The sequence below is a fragment of the Rhamphochromis sp. 'chilingali' genome (assembly GCF_963969265.1).
Source record: "Rhamphochromis sp. 'chilingali' genome assembly, chromosome: 15".
Lineage (NCBI taxonomy): Eukaryota > Metazoa > Chordata > Actinopteri > Cichliformes > Cichlidae > Rhamphochromis > Rhamphochromis sp. 'chilingali'.
The window spans coordinates 18,868,508-18,892,529 of NC_137942.1; the positions used below are offsets into that span (position 1 = coordinate 18,868,508).

The window sequence follows — 24,022 nt, forward strand, 5'->3', positions numbered from 1 at the left end:
CCATCCTCGAGCATACATTTTGTGCAATAACTGCTTATGCCACATCCCATCATTCTCCATGTATAGTGAACACGCAGTTGATCAACTACAGTAATTTCACCAAAACACCTCGCTGGATTCTAGTGCACCAGAGCTTTTAACCCTGAAGAAAGCCCAGGGCTGACATGTCAGTGTCAATCAGTATCATGTTATGCAGGGAACAGAATGTGGATTTTGATGCATTCATCCTTTTATTTATTTTTTTTGTAACTGTCTTTGCTCATACCTTTGGGAATGCGCCGGGCATACACGCAGACATTTCGACACACACTCACCTCCATCCAGCCCATCCATCCGTGAACACCGAATACGCAGCTTAACTCTGCTGTGCAACAAGAATGCAACACTGAGAATCTTCCGTCTTCGTCTTACCATCAATCTCTGGCAGAACAGAGGCCTCCTTAATAGAATTCATAAAACAAAGAAGGGATTGATTGGTAAATGAGGCGTGTGAGGGGGGCTACCGTAGAAATTAATTATTAGAGCAGCACCGGCCCAGCTTGTGATCAACAAGCTTGGACCTGTGGAGCCTTCTCCGTGAGAGTGTGTGTGTCCTTGTGTCTGTGTGTGTTTCCAATTAAAGGCAGTGAAATTGAGAGACTTGGCCTGTAGGAATCTAATTACCAGAATCCTTGGGGGGAAAGAGGACAGAGTGCCTTCTATGTGTCAGCACATCTTGCAACTCTGTGTGTGCGTGTTTGGAGATGATGTATGCTTTTATTCATTTATGCAGGTGTAAAAATTCATTAAAACATTTCTACATCAATGATTGTGTGTTTATTAGACTTAGTGTGTCTGCATGCTTTAGCTTATGATGCACAAGTCACCCCCCTCCCCTTCTGAGCTGAGTATATACTACCAAACTATATAGTTATGTGTGCTTGTGCGCAGTAGTTCAGCCAGAGATGATGCATCAAGGCAGTGAAAGGAACCACAGCTTCATTACAATCAACAACCACCACAGCTCCATATGTCTGTCAGCACCGGCTCTGGTTCTAAGAATACACAGCGAGCATTAGTGGGAAAGATCAGATCAGGTAGAGCTGGAGAGAGAGCTTGATAGATAGCACGAAGGGAGCCAAAACAAAGCAGAAAGGCAAACAATTCAGCCCTGCGGTGTCATATTTTTGTCTTTTGCCATTTCTTTTTTTTTTTTTTTTTTTTTTTTTTTTTTTTAAATGACATCAGAAACAGCAGTATGCGACATTACGTGATGGCAGAGCTTCAGTTCATCCTTTGTCTTTTGCCATTTCTAAGCCTTGGAGAAAAAAGAACTTTGACTGTACAAAAAAATGTGAGCTGTTTTACAGACTCCTGCTTGCTTAACAACCATCTACAGTGGGGCAAAAAAGTATTTAGTCAGCCACTGATTGTGCAAGTTCCCCCACCTAAAATGATGACAGAGGTCAGTAATTTGCACCAGATGTACACTTCAACTGTGAGAGACAGAATGTGAAAAAAAAAATCCATGAATCCACATGGTAGGATTTGTAAAGAATTTATTTGTAAATCAGGGTGGAAAATAAGTATTTGGTCAATAACAAAAATACAACTCAATACTTTGTAACATAACCTTTGTTGGCAATAACAGAGGTCAAACGTTTACTATAGGTCTTTTCCAGGTTTGCACACACAGTAGCTGGTATTTTGGCCCATTCCTCCATGCAGATCTTCTCGAGAGCAGTGATGTTTTGGGGCTGTCGCCGAGCAACACGGACTTTCAACTCCCGCCACAGATTTTCTATGGGGTTGAGGTCTGGAGACTGGCTAGGCCACTCCAGGACTTTCAAATGCTTCTTACGGAGCCACTCCTTTGTTGCCCGGGCGGTGTGTTTTGGATCATTGTCATGTTGGAAGACCCAGCCTCGTTTCATCTTCAAAGTTCTCACTGATGGAAGGAGGTTCTGGCTCAAAATCTCACGATACATGGCCCCATTCATTCTGTCCTTAACACGGATCAGTCGTCCTGTCCCCTTGGCAGAAAAACAGCCCCATAGCATGATGTTTCCACCCCCATGCTTCACAGTAGGTATGGTGTTCTTGGGATGCAACTCAGTATTCTTCTTCCTCCAAACACGACGAGTTGAGTTTATACCAAAAAGTTCTACTTTGGTTTCATCTGACCACATGACATTCTCCCAATCCTCTGCTGTATCATCCATGTGCTCTCTGGCAAACTTCAGACGGGCCTGGACATGCACTGGCTTCAGCAGCGGAACACGTCTGGCACTGCGGGATTTGATTCCCTGCCGTTGTAGTGTGTTACTGATGGTGACCTTTGTTACTTTGGTCCCAGCTCTCTGTAGGTCATTCACCAGGCCCCCCCGTGTGGTTCTGGGATCTTTGCTCACCGTTCTCATGATCATTTTGACCCCACGGGATGAGATCTTGCGTGGAGCCCCAGATCGAGGGAGATTATCAGTGGTCTTGTATGTCTTCCATTTTCTGATGATTGCTCCCACAGTTGATTTTTTTCACACCAAGCTGCTTGCCTATTGTAGATTCACTCTTCCCAGTCTGGTGCAGGTCTACAATACTTTTCCTGGTGTCCTTCGAAAGCTCTTTGGTCTTGGCCATGGCGGAGTTTGGAGTCTGACTGTTTGAGGCTGTGGACAGGTGTCTTTTATACAGATGATGAGTTCAAACAGGTGCCATTCATACAGGTAACGAGTGGGGGACAGAAAAGCTTCTTACAGAAGACGTTACAGGTCTGTGAGAGCCAGAGATTTTCCTTGTTTGAGGTGACCAAATACTTATTTTCCACCCTAATTTACGAATAAATTCTTTACAAATCCTACCATGTGAATTCATGGATTTTTTTTCCACATTCTGTCTCTCACAGTTGCAGTGTACCTCTGGTGCAAATTACTGACCTCTGTCATCACTTTAAGTGGGTTAACTTGCACAATCGGTGGCTGACTAAATACTTTTTTGCCCCACTGTACCCTTAACATTGTTGTCCTAATATTTAATGAAACCGATTTCTATAGGTTCATTTCTATTAGTAGTCTTGTCTTGTGGATGAATAGAAAATTGAAAGAAAGTTGAATGACGCTACATATGTGTTTGTCAGTGATAATATTTTTCAACCTTCGGAAAATAAGGATACAAGTATCTATTAAATCTTAAAAAATTGTAAAAAAAAGAAGGAGCTACAGTTCTCCTGGTTAAGTTCACATCTTGTCTGCCCTCTGTGAGGTAGGAGAAGTTTTCCCAATAGTGAGAGCAGCCTGAGCTTCAGGCTCAAATGGGATACTGTACAAGCTTTACAAGTACTGCCCCTATGTCCTGAAAATGCTTTTTAACCTGACGAGAGCTACAGGTAAAGAACCTCTGATCCATTCCTACTTTCTCTCCAAAGTCTCCTCCAGTAGTTTGGCAGTGGTCATACCTGTTCTCTCTGTAGCACTGGCAGCATATCTTGTCCTGATGCTAGACACTATCGTGCATTAGATATAGAGGCTTGACAAAGTTCCAAGGAAACTGGCAGAGTTGGCTTTGAGGGCAAAGCACAAGCACGAGGGTGTTCAATAATGCCAAACTTCCATCCAGTTTACTGGGGTTTGAAAAAAGTTTTTTAAGCCCAGTGTTTAAAAGCTACAGAAGGATTCTGTATCTATGAAGCGCCTTGAGGCGACTTGTGTTGTGATTTGGTGCTATATAAATAAAATTGAATTGAATTGAATTGAATTCCTCTCACAGAAAAGAAGCAGGTCTGGGTAACCTTAGGAAAAGTTTCAGTTCCCAGGAGATCAGTGGAGCATCACTCTGGCCTGACATTGTGATTTCATGAGTGCCAATGTCAGGTCAGGGTGATGCTGCTGCCATGGCAGCAGAATTGTATTGCTAGTTAAGCCGAACATCCCATGAGGGTTTAGAGAAAAGAAGTATGTTAACCTGTCTGCTGAGCGGAGAGGTGTGTACAACATGGAGGTGGGGTGCTAGGATTCATTACCTCGTCAGCCTCCTAAATTATCTGCCTCACGAGTGTTAAAGGAGCAGAGCACTGAGATGTTGAGAAGGAGCTTGCTGGGGAGGTTAAAAAATGCAACTTTGGGTTTTGGCTGAGGCGGAAGAGTAGTTGGGACAACACCGAACAACACCTAGGAGCAAAATATCAGTGGTGAGTCATTCACAGCTGAAAAGCCAAATGGGCTTCAAAGGAGTGCTTGGTCTGGCCTCCTTTAGATATAGAGTAGTACACTAAGGTACGCATATTTCAAACTGCAGAAACACACAAAAAACAAACCATTTAGTCCTAAAATTGAGTTCTGTGGAATTGGATAGGAAAAATCAACCCCTGGAGGACCTGGTAAAAAAGTAACATCGCTGAATCCAAACACGGTACTGGTTTTGTTTTTGCGACTGCCAATAAAGCTGGCACACTGGCATTTAGTGAAATTCCACCACTGACAGAAGCAAAAGGATGAAAGCAGAGACATACAGGAGAGTCCTGTGTGTACAGAAAACACAAAGGCATCAAACCTCTTTGGTAAGCATTTTAACATTCAGCAGGACAACAAGCCTAAACAAATCTACAGAGGACTCAAAGAGCCTTTCCAATCTAAAGAGATGGAGTTTGACTTCTTAAAGATATGGATTGATTGACTTTAGGCAGTCTTTGATTGAAAGGAAACTCCAGAAGAACATGGAAACAAACCAAAAAAAATGTAAGTCAATGAATAAATTATTAAAGATGTCAGATGCATTTTTTAAACTGTTGATGTAAACTGATTCGAGTTAAAACTTTATTCTCATTGTGCACAGAGCCTAAAGAGCAAGAACTTGATAAGTGGCCAAATATTTATTGTCGTATTTTCCAGCACAGACACATGCAGCAATGATACGTAACACTCATCTCCATAGAAAAATAGGTGAATGAATAAATCACATCTGTTTTCAGACTCACTGGTGCATCTTTTTGAACGTGCAGCTGGCTTCAGCGAAGCAAGTTATAAATAAATACTCAGGTTTACTCTCTCACAACGTGAGAACGCTAACATTGTGCTGTTTGGTTAGCTGTAATGCCAAGAACATAAATACCAAGAACAGCTCAGGCTTATGAAAAAGAAAAATCTTTTTTTTTTTTGTATTTTCTGTTTTTATAAACAAATCAAGTTATCCCACATTTGATTAGTCATGAAACGGACATTAATAATTCAAACTCACTGTGGTTAAAATCAGAGGAGTCACAATCAGGAGGATTTATCCGCTGGATATACAAGTGTGCGCAACAACCATAAAAATAACCAAATGTTTAAAAACCGTTGTAGTGGACCAGCCAACGCACAGATGGTGATCCCTGGAGCCAAACTGCAATGACTTTACCAGAAGAAGCTAAATAAAATATGATAGTTTTTTCAGAACTTGTTCCCATTCATTTTCCCAAACTACATATTAATCTATTTAGCGCCTCTGTCTCATCCTAGAGATAAGACAAAGCTAATTATTAGTAGACAAACTCACAAGCTTCATTCTAGTAGTATGATCACAGCGGTTAGTCATGTCCCCCAAATGCTCCATCACACCATTATGATCCTTGACTAATGTACTGTAACATGCCAGTGACATTTAGGAACTGGATTCACAAGATGGATGATATAATTTCTTGGCAAACCGACTATATGTACAATTTGATAAACTATTAATCGCCAGATGCTTCCACTGTGATTGGAAGCTGAGGGCATCAGAAGAATTTTTAAAAAATGGATTCACTACAATACAGCCAGCATTCAAAATAAGCGGCGCTGGAAATTTCTGTTGAAAGATGTGGCTCAACAGAGCTAAAGTTCAATTGAATGGTTGTGTGCCTGTGTACTTGTCGTTCTTTGACAAACTGTAGCAGCTGTGATTTAGACGCAGGGGCCCCCACCCACAAACGCACACGCGTGCACATACACACAGAGTGCACGATCAATCAAATCTATCAACAAATAGACAGAGCGAGGGCTGACATTTACAACCCTGCAGCTTGCAATTTTTTGTATATGTTTGTATTTCTGTGTGTGTGTGTGTGTGTGTGTGTGTGTGTGTGTGTGTGTGTGTGTGTGTGTGTGTGTGTGTGTGTGTGTGTGTGTGTGTGTGTGTGTGTGCAGAAAGAGGCCACAGTCTGCAACTTTAATATGAGGAGGATAGAAAGTATCCACATAGGTAATAAAACATGAGCAGTGCATCATTATAGCATTTTTGACAGGCTACTTTTATCAATAAGGGTACAAATCCAATTCAGAAAAAAGTGGGACGCTGTGTAAAAGAAAACGTTGTTAAAGTGAGTGGTGCTAAAAAGAAATGACTGGAGGAACTAATGAGGTTAACTGGCTACAGGCCAATAACATGACTGTGTATAAAAAATGGACATCTTAGATAGGCAGAGGTTCTCAGAAGTAAAGATGGGCAGTTTCACCAATCTGCAAAAAAAGCATGTGGAACAGTTTCAGAATCATTTTCACTCAGTGTGAAAATGTGAAGACCTTTAATATCTCATTATTTACTGTACAAAATATATTAAAAGATTCTGAGGATCTGGCGAAATCTCTGTCTGCAAGGGAGAAGGCCAAAAATCAGCACTGAGTGCCTGTGATCACCAGGCCCGTAGTTGTCACTGCAGTAAAAACAGGAATGATTGTGTCATGGAAATCACTGCCTGGGCTCAGGAACACTCCAGAAATCATTGTCTGTGAACACACTTCATTGTGCTATCCACAAATGCAGGTTAAAGCTCTATTATGCAAAGAAGAAGCCATATGTGAACACTGCTCTCTTCTCTGAGCCAAAGCTTGTTCAAATTGGACTGGGACAAAGCGGGAAACTGTTCTGTGGTGAGAAGAACTGAAATTTGAGATTCCTTTTGGAAATCATGAATGCAGCGTTCTCCGCACTAAAGAGGAGAGGCAATAACTGTTTTTTTTTATCAGTATTCAATTTTAAACGTATGCATCTCTGACGGTATGAGGGTGCTTTAGCTGATTATGGAATTTCGATCATGTTTGCCTTGCAAGAAGAACACACACTGCCCTTATTACAACAGCATGGCTGTTTTCCATGCTCCATTGTCAATAAACTATGGGTTTATGAGATCTAGCAATCATTGCATTCTCCCATTATTTACATTTCACACAGTTTCCCAACGTTATTAGACGTCGATTTGCATAAATAAGTCTCCCTGAGTTGTTTACGGTGATGAAGGCAAACATGTCCCCTATTGGTTGGCATTGGACACATTTTGAAGCCTGATGTTACAGTTTATGGTCTTCCCCATTCTTTTGTGATTGTAGCCGGGACCTTTCAAAAAAAGACAGTGAATGTCCTTTCATGCTTCAAAGACACGCCTGGCTCCTTTAAAGTGGAAACACAAGCTTACTTAAAACACCAACCAGTCCACATATGGATTAAGGTAATTAAACACAGACATTACACTTGCAAGCGTCCTCTGAAGATGTTGTTAGTGTACCTTTTTAAGATGAAAGCATTGCATAAACTTTCGAGTCTTAATGGAACAATCATTTTCAAATGCACATTCTGGATTTTTAAGATCATAATAAATGAGCAAAAAAGAAAAAAAGATGTCTTAGTATTCCTAGAAATGAGTTTATGCTTTTTGAGAGGGTGTCAGTGGGAGTTAGGATCCGGATATTTCAGTTAGCTGATTGGTTTTAGCCGTAAGCTATGGCAGTAGCTGCAGGGTTGAATGCAATAATGGCAGCAGCTAATAATAAAGACAACTGGAGAATTTATAGTGATGATGAGAATGATGATGATCAACATGACATTATTATAGTACTGTTTTTAATCATGATGACAAACTGTAATTGGGTTAGAGGGGAAAAGAGAATGTGTCGCTCAGTGAATTATTGATGCAACGATGAGATAGAGTGGTGGCAAGGCGCGAGGCTGGGTGAGATGATCGCCCAGCCAAGAGCGAGAACGGGGTGAGAGCACAGTAGCATTCAGCTACAAGCATGTTTGCTTTGTGCTTCTCTTCACTTAGATACCTTTCTCATCTGCAAACACACATACACACAGTACACAAAGAGACACAAACCCGCTGGCAACAGCTAGTGTTAATCTCTTTAATTTATAAGTAACTGATGGGGACTGCTAGAGAAAGTGAGATAATGGAGTGAAGTCTGTGTGAGTAAAGCTGTCCACACATCTGCAGCATGGCTGATCAAGAAAGATCAAATATGATTCCCCCGTGCTCATTTTACTTCAAAATGTGGGATTAATCAGATATGCTAACACAAAATTCAGGTAATATTTATTCAGAAATCATGAAATTCTTTAATGTCAAACTTTCAAAACATCTAAATAAAACACTGCCACTTTGTGGCAAAGCAGAAAACCCAAATGGAACATTTTGCTTTGGCATGACCATTTTCTCACGAATTTGTTGTTTCCTTTCAGGTCTAAAATATAGCATATGAAAAGAAGAGGCAGAAAATAACAGACAGACATTTTTACTGAGATGCTGTAACAGTCTTCCTGATTGTAGGCTTCCAAACTGCAGTTAAATTCATCTCTGGGTCTCTAAACTGCCCACTTAAAGTGGCTGCTGCTTTAACAGACTAGTCTGGATGACTGAGTGAATCAAGGTGTGTCCTGTTTCAGGCATCACAGTGCAAAAGCGGCATTGTGCAGTAGCTGCCCCACCCTACAGCTCAGTGCACTGCAGCTTAAGAAAATATGTCAAACAGTATGTTAGTAAAATATTTTACAATAAGTGCATTTTGTCAGATTATTTGAATTGGATAAGAATAAAGTCAATAAAGTCAAACTGCTCTGTAACATGTCTAATCAGCCAGTCAGATTGGTGTAACAGATTGGTTCAAATTGAGCATCAGAATGGGAAAAAAGGTGGTTTGAGTGACTTTGAATGTGGCACGATTGTTGGTGCTAGTCTAGTATTTCAGACACTGGTAATCTTTTGCAGTTTTCCCACACAACCATCTCAAAACCAAAGAATAATCAGCAGTTCTCTGGATAAAGATGTCAAAGAAGAAACTGCTTCCAACCAAGGTGAGCAGAAGAGCATCTGTGAATACACAACACATCCGAAACCACAATCAACAAATCTGTAGCAACTGTGTGATTTACTTTTTACAACCTAAAGTCCAATTATTAGAAATGTATGAGCATTTTGTAATGCTATCTGTAGCTGTACTTACATTTCTAGAAATAACACCAAACCAACAGCTTATTATTTGCTATCTCGCTAAATGTGGATGAGCCACGGTGTGAGTACTATTGTTGTGTCGACCAAGCTCCCAAGTCATTTACCGCCATGTAAAAATTACCATAATGTGAGACAATTGTTCCTGTCGATCACATTATATGAAGGATCTCGTTTCAGGTAACAGGTGAGTCATTTCAGAAGTCTTTTCTCAGATAACGTTTGAGTGGAAAAAAAGATATAATTTGCCTGATGATAACAATTTTCCCCGAAGCTAAATTATTGAAGCCTACAACAGTATTACTCTACGCATACCTCACAAATGCTAAATGAGCCATTAATCATGCAAGCAACCATGCAAAACATCATAAGACATTAACGCTACGGAACTGCCACTCAGGCTCTGAAAAGGTCACAAATCGTCATGGCGGGGGCCGAATGGCGGGATGTGGTGTCCGTCAAAATGACTTAGTGACGGTAGAGTGGGCCTGAGACAGCCTTCCTTAGTGGTGTCAGACCTGACAGGTGACAAAACTGCTGAGGAAGAGACATGCCAAGGGACCGCATGTGTACAACAGAGACAACAAGAAGCAATAGGTCTGTGTGGGAGCGTCAATGTGTGTAAGAGAGAATATGCTGATAAAGTAGGCAAAAATAGTTTGACGTGAAAAGTTCTGCTGACAACAAAGGTGTTCTTAGGCGGTGATGAGCATATAAAATGTACAAAACATGTATGCTGTAGCAATAACAAAGCATTAAATAATCAAAGGATTTTATCTTTATTAATTTCATTACATTCTGGCACTACTTTGATGGGAATGTTAAGCACCATTAAGGTCAGACTGCATTTTTAAGGTTCCAGTGCCAAGAAGCAAATAAGTAGAAACTGGAGTAAGTGTGAAATTTTGTGTCAGGGTAGTGGAGCTGATCATTAATGGTGAGAGCAGGTGGGAGGTTGGATGTTTCTGGGGCAACTGAACACACTGAGGTGCCTTCTGAGAGTATTGTGGTCCAAATTCAACAAAACACCTGTGAAGTGATAGAATATTCCCTCTAAAGCACATTCCTTTCTTCTAAAAGCAAAATTTTAAGGAGACACACTTAAAAGAGTAAGGCTTGTGCTGTGTGAAGTACTTTAACAGGAAGAAACATGACAGCAAAGGAAATTCTTGACATGTTATTGTGCGCATGCTGAGACTGATTTTAACCACAATAACCAGTCTAAATGAGTGAGTGTTACCCTGAATATAAAAAGCCCGTTCTTTACATGAGTTGTTTTGGGGAAATAGGCTTATTTGCCTTCTTGTTCTTCAAGAAAAAAGGAGAAATACCACAGTCACATGTGTGCAGTAAATTTAAAGTAGCAGCAAGTTAGCTTAGCTCGGGATGAAGACTGAAAATGGCTTGCCTTGCTCTGTCGATTTAATGCTTAAAGCTTATTAATTAACACGGCATATTGAATTTGCTTAATCCATATAACACTGAAGTGTATAAACGGTTGTGGAGGTTGTAGTTTTGAGGAGGGGTGTGGGGGAGGATGTGGTGTGTTAGTTGTTCCCTTGCCTGGTTATGTGGGATTATCACATCCTACTAATAACCAATAGTACATTTAGAGTTATGAAAACGCTGACGCCAAGGTCAAACAAGAGAAATGATTCAACTAAGAGACACAGCTTGTTTCTGAGATTACTAATTAATAAAGAAAAATAAATGATAATTTGCAAAAGTGAATAAATGGAAAATTAGTTTTTTTCCCAGAATAATGTGCAAACGTATGCTGGACGATGAGATTGGGGATTTAAATATGTTGGAGCAGTAATATAAGCAACTGTCTAGTGTTTAAACAAAAACAAAACAAGTCCAGGCGATGTGCTGCAAGCACATTAGCTCTTTTTTTACGGACATATATTAAATGGCAAAATTCAATGTGATCAAAAAATAAGGAAAAAACATCCCTTAAAATGTTTTTTGAAAATCCCTTGCTGTTAAACAGTACATCGTTATAGTTTTTTTTTTATTTAGTGCACCTAACAAGAGAAATGGAAAGGCACAATCATGTCATAACGCCTGCCACGACAAACATATAATTTCAAAACACATAAACACCCAGTTACCATAAATCCTCACCTTCCCGTGCTGCGCGACATACAATCATGTATAATTGAGATGTTATGTGATGGGGCGACTGCTGCTTGTCACAAGAGATTAGCTGCAGACTAGCGTGCGTATATGTGAACGCGTATCCACTGTTGCACCTGAGCACAATGAGCAAAAGCACCTGGATTATAATGTAAGGACACACTACGTGCAGGCAGTTATACAAATGAAAGTCTGTCTATAAGCAAACAAGTGCAAACACAGATGCTCACACTGTGTTTCCTCTTCTGGTTTCAGATTTAAAATCACACACGAAAAAGTATGTTGGGTTAAAATGATCAGTTAAAAGTATTATATTTCTTAACCCTTTCAACCCTGGTTGCGTCGATATCGAGACCAGACTTTACTATGCATTTTAAAAAGACGTGTTCAGTAGAGAAGCTGCCAAAACTGAGTTTAGAACCAGTGTAGATCATCATCATTAACATTTGTGTTAAAAGCTGTCAATTACCCTGTTCTTGGAGTTTTGAGGGAGGAAAAAAAGGGGAGTAAAAATGGGAATTTCAGATGTCACCTTGACTTGACAAAAAGGTGGAAAAGATCCACCCAAACATCAAGTTCAGTAAAGAAGACCAGAACCTTATGGCTACCTTCAAGGTAGATAATAAAAAGCCAAAGTTAAAGTAGGTTAGCTATAGTTCAGATAATACCCAGAACACCATACATATATTAACAAGTTCCTCCTGCAAACACTGAACCACTAAAGACTTCCTTTTATAGATTAATATGTTTTTTTCCTGGGGGCACTGAGCAGATGCTGCACATATGTAAGCAATTACAAGCATTTACACACATATACTCATCATATAGTAAACTAACACAACAATCAAAAAGCTCTAAGAACAGGTCCTTCTCATCACCGGTGATGAAATGGACATTTAATCTCACACTTAGGGCCATATTCTCATTCATTCTTTTCAGCTGCTGTTTATAGATATTTCAGTGGAAGTCATGTTGTGTCCAATTACACAAGTGCCTGTGCGATTGAAGCTGGATCTCCTCCAGTGTGTCAAAATGTTGATCCTTCAAGTTCATTTTCATTTTTGGGAAGTGGACAAAGTTTTAGGGCAAATCTAAGAAGCGGGCCAGCAGTAAGTGAAGACTGTGTTGGTATGGCTACAAAACCACACTGAAAAACATCACAGTATAGATGATTTCGTCTGAATGTTTTCTGTCAGACACGTCAGAAAATTACAAAAGAACCCGTTGAAAGTCTCAGAGTGGCAGAAATGCAACCTTCATGCTTTCATGCTGTGCACTCTTCAAATGAAACGAGCTTACCCACGACTGGAGACCTAGCTCTAATTGGCAGTGATGCGCCTTCACATAAATGCCTAGTGAAGTTCATGTTTGCGCCACGCTCAATTCAGTTCAGTTACATTTTATTCATACACCATCAAATCACAACAGCAGTCAGCTCAAGGCAGTTTATATTGTAAGGTAAAGATCCTACAATAATATTTTCTGATACTTTCTGAGGCTTCGATGATGTCAGGTAAGATTTCATATAGGTTACATTCTTCTGATATTGAAAATATAAAAAAGATGGATCGAATTTCTACTGCAAGGTAGCTAATACCTTTGCAAACCTTTACCTATTAGCACCGTGTGCTAATAGCATCTTTTGGCTCTTGATCAGCACGCTCAGCATTAGCAAACCACAAATCTGCATTCTGTTATCATTTATTGTCCAGCTTTACCATTTTATAGCCAACGATTCTTTTTTTTTTTTGCATTTTCCATTTTGATTACTTCCAGTGTTTGCATTTGGATCCTTGTCTGTAACTGCTGCTCTTTGCAAATGTATTTTGAGGCATACACTGTATACAGTATCATAATTTCAAAACTGTGCCCCATGCCTCATTAAATAGTGTCATAGTTTTAAACGACTTAAGAAATGATGCCTCATTATTCATTTGAAAACCCCGACACCCATTGTTTTACTCAATTTATCGTTATAAATTGCCATTTATGGGCAGATAAGGACATGACAAATTGTGATTTAGTGCCAACAGTGAAAGAAAAACTCCCTCTTTGCAAAGTGTTTTCGCTATTTTGTTGACCGGTCTTCATCTTTGATCTCTCGTGTTTACGGTTCTTTGCATGAAATCTGGCTGCAAATACACAAACACGCGCCTCTGGTTACAATCTCGTTCGGTACGACACAATAGCAGAGCCTGTGGGTGAGCGTGCATGAGTCAACAGCCTTGCCTGCCGGTGGCATTCACAGTGACTCACATTTCCAGGAAGAGAGAGACACACACAGAGAAAGAGATAGGTGGGCCTGAAGTCAAGCCCATCTGATTTATAATACTCATTACTCAAGTAAACTGCTTAAAGGTCTCTAAATATTATTTTAAAGTAATACTGGCACTTTTTTTTCAAGCTCAGATTCAGCTAAATTCTCAGAAAAGAAATGAGCCAAATGAAGAACTTTTTAAATGATAAAAGACCTTTAAATGGTTTGTCCAGAAAATCTCAGAACTTCTCTTCTGTCATTTTTTTTTGTGTTTTTTTGTCGTGTGTCTTGTCTGTGTCTTATCCTCTCTGCAGGTGTTCATCCCTCCATCCATTGCATATCTTCTTTGTTCTCAATCATTGAATATCGACACTCACAGCTACCAACCCTCTTCGCTGCTCACCCGCCATCTCCCCCTCCCTCCCCCACTCTTCCTCTCACTTGTTCTGGCCTTCACGGGAGGCTCTCAGGGCACAGTATGTGGCTGCCCTCACCGCACAGTTGTCGAGCATAAACCGATCGTTTCACCTAACCTAATAATACCAGCACTCACTGCAGACACACTTGTATCTAGCTCGCTGTCTTTCACTCCATATTCCCTCTAACCCTTTGTCATTTTCATCCTCTCAATCTCTCCTTCGCTTTCCTGCATCTCTTGATATTTCCCTTGATCTTTACACCTCCTGTTCCATCTCTCCCTTTTCTTAAAGTCCTTTATTCTTTCACTTTTTTAGTCTTTCATTTACTTTTTTTCCGTTCACATCACTCTTTCAGATGTACATGCATTTGTTTTTTGCTCATCATTCCGCCTCATTTTCTATACACACACCTATTCTCTCAATTTGAGCTACCCCCTGTTACTTTCAGGCTATCGTGAGCTGCTGCTACAAAAGAACGATAAACGCACCCTCTCTCCCTCCTATGGTGAACCACAATGTTGACTCTCATGCAGGCCAGGCCTGACGTCCATTTGCGCGAGTGTGTGTATATATGTGTCTATGTGTGTCTGTGAGTGTGTGCATGCACTTTTACGTATAAATGCATGTTTATGGACATCTAAAAAAAATAGACATGCGAAGAAGTTACTGTCTTTGACTGCTAAATGTCCACACCCTACAACAGTAGTTCCCAAACTACCGTACGCGTACCCTCGGGGGTACGCAAGTGGCTGTAGGGGGTACGCGTGGGTTGGGGTTGGAGTGGGGATCAAAAGTTTTAAAAGCCGAAATTTGCGCTAATGCAGTTTTTTTTGCCTGTCAAATACATGACTATATACCACCCTCTGGTGTTCAGCAAAAAAATAGCTCTGACAAAATACATGGGCGTGATTTGCCCAAATGACTGACACCTAACAGTTGAAGTTGCCTCCAAGCATTCAGTGCAGCGCGAAAATGGACAAGTGGTTAACAAGAAAAAAAGGCCCTACCACAGAGACACCGGCCACAACAACCAATAAGCTCATATCTGAAGATGCATTTTCCAGTGACCGCACAGGTGATTGTTCAACAACAATGTGTTCGTCAGATTTGGATGCTAGCAGTGCTAGCAGGGATGTATCTGTGGTTACTAGCCAAGTGGCTAGCATAGCTGGAGCCAGCCATGTGGAAAGTGATGAAGTGTCTGATGCGGAGCGTCAAAGTGGGAGAAAGCATGACAGCACGGACTGTAACACAACCTCATCAAAGAAGCGCAAATATGATGACAATTATATTTCGCTGGGGTTTACGTGTATAAATATTGGTGGATTTCCCCGGCCACAGTGTGTTATTTGTGCAAAAGTATTGTCTCAGAACTCAATGAAACCTTCACTTTTGCGCAGACATTTAGAGACAAATCATCCCCATTTGAAAAATAAACCAAGGGAATATTTTGAGCGACAGCTAAAATCACTTTCAACAAGTAAAACCTGCATTCAGGTGCCAGATCTTATGAATAAAAACAGACTACAAGCATCTTACATGGTCAGTTACAGAGTGGCTAAAAACAACAAACCCCACACTATTGTGGAGGACCTCATTCTCCCTGCTGCTTTAGATATGGTAGGGACAATGTTGGGGGAAAAGGCAAAAAAGACGATACAGTCCATTCCATCATCAAACAATACTGTCTTACGGCGCATCAATGCAATGTCAGAAAATGTTTTACAGCAGCTACTTCTGCGCATACGCCACAGTGAATGTTATGCAATACAGCTAGATGAGTCCACGGATGTGGCTGGCCTGGCGCATCTTCTCGTATATGTGCGCTACATTCATGAAGGAACCATCAAGGAGGACATGCTGTTCTGTAAACCGCTGGAACAAAGGACAACTGCCGCAGATATTTTTCAAAAGCTGGACACATTCATGAACACACATGGACTCGTGTGGGACAGATGTGTTGGCATCTGTACTGATGGCGCACGGGCCATGACTGGGAGACACGGAGGTGTGGTTTCGCGTGTGCAAGCAGTCGCGCCAGATGCCTCCTGGGTACACTGCAGCATCCACCGAGAGGCTCTTGCTGCAAAGGGAATACCTGTCCGTTTGAAACATGTTTTGGACACGAGTGTAAAAATGGTTAACTTTGTGAAAGCCAGGCCGCTGAACTCCCGCTTATTTGCTGCGTTGTGCAATGAGATGGGCAGCGAGCATGAGACATTATTACTCCACACAGAGGTTCGCTGGCTATCTAGAGGGAAAGTGCTGACCCGTTTCTTTGAGTTGAGGGATGAACTTAAAGTTTTCTTCAGTAACCATCCCTTTGAGCTGTCTGAACATTTGCATGATGAAGAGTACCTTACCTGCCTGGCTTATCTGTGTGATATATTTTCTCGTCTGAACGAGCTCAATCTCGGATTACAAGGCGTTTCTGCAACTATATTCAATGTTCAAGATAAAGTTGAGGCCATGATAAAGAAGTTAAACCTTTGGAAGAACTGCTTGGATACAAACAACACTGAAGTCTTTCCTGTGCTGCATGATTTTCTGTGCTCTAATGATCTCACACTATCTAAAAGTGTAAAGCGCGAATGTAACGTGCACCTTGAGGAGCTGGCGGTGCAGTTACGCCGATACTTCCCAGAGACGGACGGCTCAAATGATTGGATACGTCACCCGTTCACCGCCGTGCCTACTTCGTTATCACCGTCTGACCAGGAGAGCCTAATTGAAATCGCCACAGATGGATCTCTAAAAGTTGAACACGCTCAAAAGAACCTGGCGGATTTCTGGATAGGGCTGCGCACTGAACAGCCCGCGCTGGCTAAGCGCGCTGTCAAGACTCTGATGCCTTTCGCCACCACATACTTATGCGAAAAGGGATTTTCTGCTTTAACAAACATGAAAACAAAATACAGAGCAAGACTTTGTGTGGAAAACGATTTAAGACTCAGCCTTTCCCAAATTGAGCCAAACATTGAAGAGCTGTGTGCCTCTGCTCAAGCACATCCATCACATTAAATAAAGTTCTGTTTAATGAAAGTTCATGGCCTTTATGCTCTCGACAAAAAAGTGAATTCTAATAAATCCTTTGATACACTGCTAGTATTAAGTAGTAAAGTTTGTTATTAAAACTCTGTCATTACTAAAAAATATTGATAAATTCATTTGGTGGTGAGAAATAATCGACTGTGCAGTATTTATCTTTATGCATGCGATATTGCAATGTATTTATAGACACTAATTAAGAGTCGTTCGTAGTAGGGGGTATGCGGCTGAGGGTGACATGTCTCAAGGGGTACGTGGCTGGAAAAAGTTTGGGAAGCACTGCCCTACAACATCAGGCAAGAAAGATTTACAGAGGTGAACCAGCGAACAGACTTCCTCACAGTCATGTCAGTTGAGCTACATCATCATATGTAGCTCACTGTGTGTAAAGTGGTACTTCCAGAATATGACATATGGCAGGTAATTAGTTCACCAATACTAGGAAATGTGGATTTCTATGAGATTTGATCAGTCATAGGAGATTAAAACTGAACCCCAACAAATATATTACTGAAATGATACCTCTTAAGCCCCAAGCCTACCTGATCTCCTGCTTTTTGCCCCCGTATCAGGGGGCGTTGGGGCTTAAGAGGTTAACTGATATATGGAGTACTGTGCAAAAGTCTTAAAACATATATGGAACACCATATATAAGGCAAAAACAAAGTTTGAATATTTCAAATGAGCTTGAAAACTCACAATTTAGTATGACCAGCTTTGTTCTTCAACAGAGCCTGAAGTCTCTTTGGGAAGCTTTCTCTCAATTCTTTAAGTCGTCTTCTTTGGGTGTTGGCTGCCTTTTGTTCTGTTTTCTGTCAAGATGATCATACACTGCTTGAAAAATGTTGAGATCTGGGCTCTGGAGAGCCTAATCCATAACTTATATAGTGTTCCACTGTGTGTTTTTCTATCCAGGTATCGTTTTACTGTACTGGCAAATTGTTCGGGATCATTGTCATGCAGATAAATGAAGCTGCTGCCAGTTGGATACTTGGCATATATTATTGCATGGTGGTTTAAAATCTAATGGTTTTTTTTTTCTGTGTACATCATTCAATCAATTCTGACAAGATCTCCAACACCACAGCACCAAGTCATGATAGCGCCTCCACCGTGTTTAACAGATGCTCGCTGTTGTAGTTCTCTCCTGAGTTCTTCTGTACATATTGATGACAATTTGAATTAGAAATTTTACATTTTGATTCATCATTCCATGGCACCTGTTGCCACCATTCCACTTTTTTGGCTAATAATCTTTTGGGACTCATCATGTTGGTGCAATTACACTATTTCACACCTGTCAAACTGTGTTATTGTTGGGATTTTCCTTATATATTTAACTAAAGAAATATTGACAAATAATGTGCTTTTACAACAGGCTGTGTACACATGGGTTCATCCCTTGACTTAGGTGCCTTTTTTATGATTGAATGATCCATAGGTTACTGTTAAGTGGCTTAACAAGCAAAAGAAAAAGAAACATCCCCCTGAAAATGGTCAGGTAAAGGTATCTTGAAAGCCCTTCAGAAAGCTTTGAGAATTATCGATCAAGGTTGCTTTATAAACTACAAGAAAGTATCGCTGCTCTAAAGCTCTATATAGAAATGAGTGGCACTCAAGACTGTGTGCACACTACTCTATCCATATTGTATTTTTGTTTGATATTAACCATTATACTATTCCCAGAACATAATGAAGAGAAATGTGCAGATGGAGTAATTTAGAAATTGTGTTAGTAGAAAACTACATCAAGAGAATGATAATAAACAAGGACCCCAGAATTGTCATTTTTTCAATATAACTATAAGATAAATAGAACTGCACAACAACAGCAAATAATTTAGCAAACACTTGATCATCACAGCATAACACAAACACAGATAAACTTCAGATTTATCATTCTATCCAGTTAGGCAGCATAAACCATTGTGAATCCAGTTCACCTGCTTTGGTTCAAGTGAAAGTTAAGACAGGCGCACTATAAAGGCAACAACAAGACAACCCTCAAAGCAGGGGATGGCATTAAAGGGTGTGGCCATAGACCCGTGCTCTCTCCTTATAAATCATAACGATTTTTTTCCCCCAGTTTTCCTTTTTGCTAGTGTCCTTGTCACTACTTGCAGCTTGCACAGGTAGTCTAGCTCCTCCAGAGTGGCACATCCATATGGGCCATTAACAAGAAGGTTTGCTGTCTCTCCAAGCACAGCGTAGAGCAGATAACAGCACATATGAGGACAGCAGGACAGGATTGTAGAAGGGCATCAACCGCAGCAGGACTGGTATCTGCTTTTTATGCAAGAAACAGGAGGAACACTGCACGATATATTAAAAATATCTAATATACAGTGTACAGCTAGTATTTCAAAGCTTGATTTTTGCTTCCTTAAAATTTTTGACACAAGCCAAAATCACTTTAACTGTTAGGCTCTAATTAAAACTTGCCATGTTGAAATCGTGAGCAATTTTGTGCTTTGACTGTACGTTTTGTTTGTTTCTTTACAGCACTGAAGATTTCCATCCATCTCAGACACAAGACACAGCCAGGCTCCTCTGAAACAGCCTGAGGTTAGACACCACTGTAAACGCTAACATCAATAGAAGGTGAGTGGAAGTACAGTCAAGATATGAATGAACAAGATTTGCTGGTGGTCTGTTCCTCAAATCTAAGTTCATGTAAAAAAAATTGCACATTGCCTTGTGTTTGGCAGCTTCATGGCATTTCATTGCTGTAAGGCCTCAAGAGCAATCTGAGCATTAGCAGCAAAATCTGCCAGTAGCAGCATGGACCACTACACTACACAACACGCCTAGTCCTCTTTAAAAGGGAGCAGTAGAAGGCTACGTCTATGTATGTAATTCATGTATTTGTTTTTGCATCATAGACTTTTACATTACATGGTGGAGAGTGGAAGACTGACCACTGTTTAAACACACTGCAAAGGTTTATGGCAAAAAAATTTTCCACCAAACAAAAAGAAGGTGAGATAGGTTCAAAAGGCCAATCATCCCAGTCAGGCTGCAGCCTCTGTGATCAGATTGGTTTTCATTAGAGTCTGTCCATTATGCCTGGAGACATAATACACAAGGCCCTAAGCAACTTTATACCATGCAGGGTAAAAAAAATCAAAAGCACGAGTCCACAATTTTGTCAAGAAGGATCCTTAAAATAGAGAAAATTGCATTTTGACTTTTATATACAGTAAAAGTGTAAGCACAATGTACTTTTGTTTAAATGCAAATGAAAAGAAAGCAGAAAATCTAGTTGCAGTGATGATTATCTACACCTAGTCATTCCCAATTCACTCTTTTCCCCTCTTTTTAGAGAAGAGGAGAGGGTCTTATTTCGAGTCACGTTGTTTCTATAAATATTTCACACTGCAGAAATCCCAAATAATTACAAAAAAATTAAAAAAGAATATATTTATATAAAATAGCACATCACTTGTCGGATTTCTGGGGCTACAGGTCTAAAGAAGATTCAACACCTTTGCCTCATCTGAGCGCTTGGCTTCACCTTGTTTTAACAACGTGTAACATCACAGCTCGTGACTGTGCCCACAGCAACATGCGAGAAACACCTGAAGTGGAAACAGGCCAAACTTACCTTGACTGACATTAAAAAAGGTGTGTCCAGGGTTTACTGAACAAAACAGCAGAGGTTTCGTCTTCTTTCATCCACCTGGCCGGTGAACACCATGGAGAATCAGTATCCACCTGCCATTTATGGAATCGCAGCATACGGAGGCATTTCGGCGAGAAAAGGCGAGAACGTCGCTGCGGTGCTGCGATGCAAAGCCCGGTTTCCCGACGGAAAAAAAAATGGTTTGCGCGTCGAAGCCTTGGCGACTCTGTGTGGTGCGCGTCGGTCACCGCCGGGCTCACATTTCCAGAAAGCCGAGAACAAAATCAAGTAAGAATTTAAACGTTGCTCTCCCACATCAGCCAACTTTTATTTCGAGGCAACTAAAAGATCGTTTCCAGCATGTGAACGTCCAGCATGATCAATATTTCGTTTTCCAGTTTAAGCTGTATGCGCAAAGGAATTTGGGAACACTTTTTTTGACATGGTCACGTTGACTGAGCACACTGGAAAAAAATCCTGCGAAGCCGAAGAGAGAAAACGTCAGACCCAGTGTTGGTTAATAGCGTGCACATCCTCTCCCTTTTCATAGTTCCCACAAAATATTATCATGAAGAAAAAACGCACATCTTCACAGATGATTCCGCAAATTTCAGGGAGCAACTTGTTATTTTAGGACCTCGTATCCAAAAGGCGTGCTTTTTTTTCTTTTTGTGTTTCTCCCCCTAAGAACCAACTGCAACAGTTAACTCCCTGCAGGGCAGACCACAAACATTTCTATTACAGCATCGTCTTCACTTCAACGTGCGTCCAGACCTCCCTCCCGGTGGAATAGGCGATGGAGGGGCGCATCTGTCAATCCCGGATTTCCGTGCAGCCAAAATATCTCACAAAGGTTCACCCAAGGATCGCCAAACGTCTTAAAATCTTACCTAGTTTGGACGGCAATGTGCTCAGAGAAGGAAAAAGTAAAGCTTTTTCAAAGAATCCCACGCTCCACGGGCAGATTAATTCGTCTCTGGCGCGTCAAAACCTTTCTCGTGGGTGAGTTCTCAGCAAGAGAGAGAGAGAGAGCGCAGGAGAGAGAGAGAGACATCGGAGAGAGAGGGAGAGACAGAGAGAGAGAGAGAGAGAGAGAGAGACGTAGGGCATGATCTATAAGGTACACACTCCCTTTTTTAAGTCCTCACATGGAAAGTGCTTGTTATTGTTACGGCTTGTCCACAAACCGCTCAATCGACTGAGACTAACCACATGTAATTAACCAGACACGCTATGATGTGCGTGTGTGTGTGTGTGTGTGTGTGTGTGGGGGGGGGGGGGGGGGGGGGGGGGGTATGGCGTACCTCATAACCAGTTCACACCATCTCCGTGAGCTGAGACACCGGAGTAATGTAGCAGTAAGTAGCAGCGCGCACACGAGCGCACACGCCAGTCCGACGCGATTATCAGGTTGAGCGTTTCGTGTCTTCGTGAGATCGGACAAGCAAACGCACCATCGCAGCGTGAACGCGAAAGACTCACCCGTGAGCAACTTTGGAGATACCACGAGGGGACAGACAACGGGGTGCACCGTGGATCGCGTGGGCAAGCGGGTTGCGACTGGGCATTTGATGAGGCATGCTGTATGTTGTGTTAGCTCCGTGCACAGGCAGAGAGTAGAGTTAACTTTTGGTCCCAGAAGAGATGAAAGAGAAGAGAGACGAGAGGTCGCCTGGAGTGTGCTTAATGCAGATGAAAAATCAGCTGGGAAGAAAATATCATTTTTGAAGTTAGGGAAGGGCATGACTAGAGACACGCGCTCACACGCTCATTCACACACATGCCCACAGACACTCTGTTTAGTAGCTGTTATTCTCTAGTGCCTTCATTTATATTCTTTCAGCACCATGGACAGCTAACAAGCCAGGGCTGTCCAATGTGCTGAAAACTTTTCACTTGGAAGGACTCACATTAATATAGGAGGAGGTCAAAATAGAATCAAAAGGAGAGCACTCCTTTTGACTCTATTTGACCTCCTCCACTGAGGGGTCGGAGCACTCGGTCAACCTTCTCATGAGCTCTGAAGATACTTCCTTGCACTGGGTTAATTTCTTGGCTTTTACCTCCTTTAACCTCTCTATCTAATCATATTCAAGTCGACAACTCTCCAGTTATTACAGCTTTGTCCAAAATAGAGTGGTTTTCATTAAAAATTCACAGCAGCGGTCGAAACTTTGTTTCTACTTTACATTATCCATCAATACAGCAGTCGGTGCAAAGGGCGCTTTTTCCTTTGAGCAGGCAGCAGAGCAATAATAATGGAGGGTTTACTAAATCTGAGCATAACGTATGTGGTCTAAAGGGTAAAAATGCATTTTACTGTTTGTTAGTCATTAATAATAATGCTGACCTGTGCAGTATGAAGAATAAGGTTGCAGAGAATTCAGATCAATTAAACATGACTACATCCCTTCACGTGCCAGGTCAGTCACACGGACAGCTAGCTGAACCACATGCGTTAGTTTTAGATCCTCTCTACATGTATTGACCACAAAATATTTATTATTGCACTTTAATACCTTATGAAGAAAAAAAAAAGCCAGAAGCATGAAAATTGCATGTTTTGCCATTGTGAGTTTATTACTAATTCAAGGCACCATGGGCAAAAATACCCCCACTTGGCAGCTTGAGGTAAAGTGCGTTATTCATAAGTTGTGAATAATTGAGGTTTAGGGAGCACAGGGGAACTTAGTGGGGATATTTGCTGACTGTGTGCATTGTCTGAGGTGGCACTTACGAGGAAATACAATTCTTGGGGTGGGCGATTAGTACTGTAGGTAGAACGAAGAGCACGATATTGGGTATAATGTGTGCTTTTAATGATAAAATGCAATCTCCAAGCCTCCTCCTACTTTGAAAAGTAGTAAAAGAAGATTTATCAACAGTGGTGTTGCTACTGCTGGGTCTTTTTTTCCCTTTTCTTTCTCTCTTTTTTTAAAAATTATGTATTTATTTATTTTTAGACAAGCTACTTTGATACTTATCAGTTACTGAAGAGGGTGGGAATATCTGAAAACAACAGGACTCGCATTGCATCACATCAGAACACATCATGTCGCCAGTGTCACACCACATCTGATCACATCTGGTCTCTTCATGTCACACTGCATGACATCAGCGCAAAGCAGTGCAATCAAGCAGTGACATCATGATTCCTCTGGTGTATTTTTTTAATTTTTAATTTATTCAGCACTGTTGTAGTGCAGGATTTGCACTCAAACTATCAGCCTCGCATGATTGTAATATTGAAAGCAGTGCTGAGTAACACTGCCTTCACAGAGCTTGCTGATTCATACCAAAACGTGCCTCCCGACTGAGCAGAAGACTGA

At 41.1% G+C, this 24,022-nt stretch overlaps 1 protein-coding gene across 1 annotated transcript in view; it reads right to left on the bottom strand.

The window, feature by feature from the left end:
- Positions 1-20,805, bottom strand: part of cacna1ia (calcium voltage-gated channel subunit alpha1 Ia) — a 218,723-nt gene extending 197,918 nt beyond the window's left edge. Inside the window, exon 1 of the mRNA XM_080904516.1 lies at positions 20,676-20,805. The gene's annotated coding sequence lies outside the window, so the exon portion shown is untranslated. The remainder of the gene's footprint in view (positions 1-20,675) is intronic.
- Between the last annotated feature and the right edge of the window lie 3,217 nt (positions 20,806-24,022).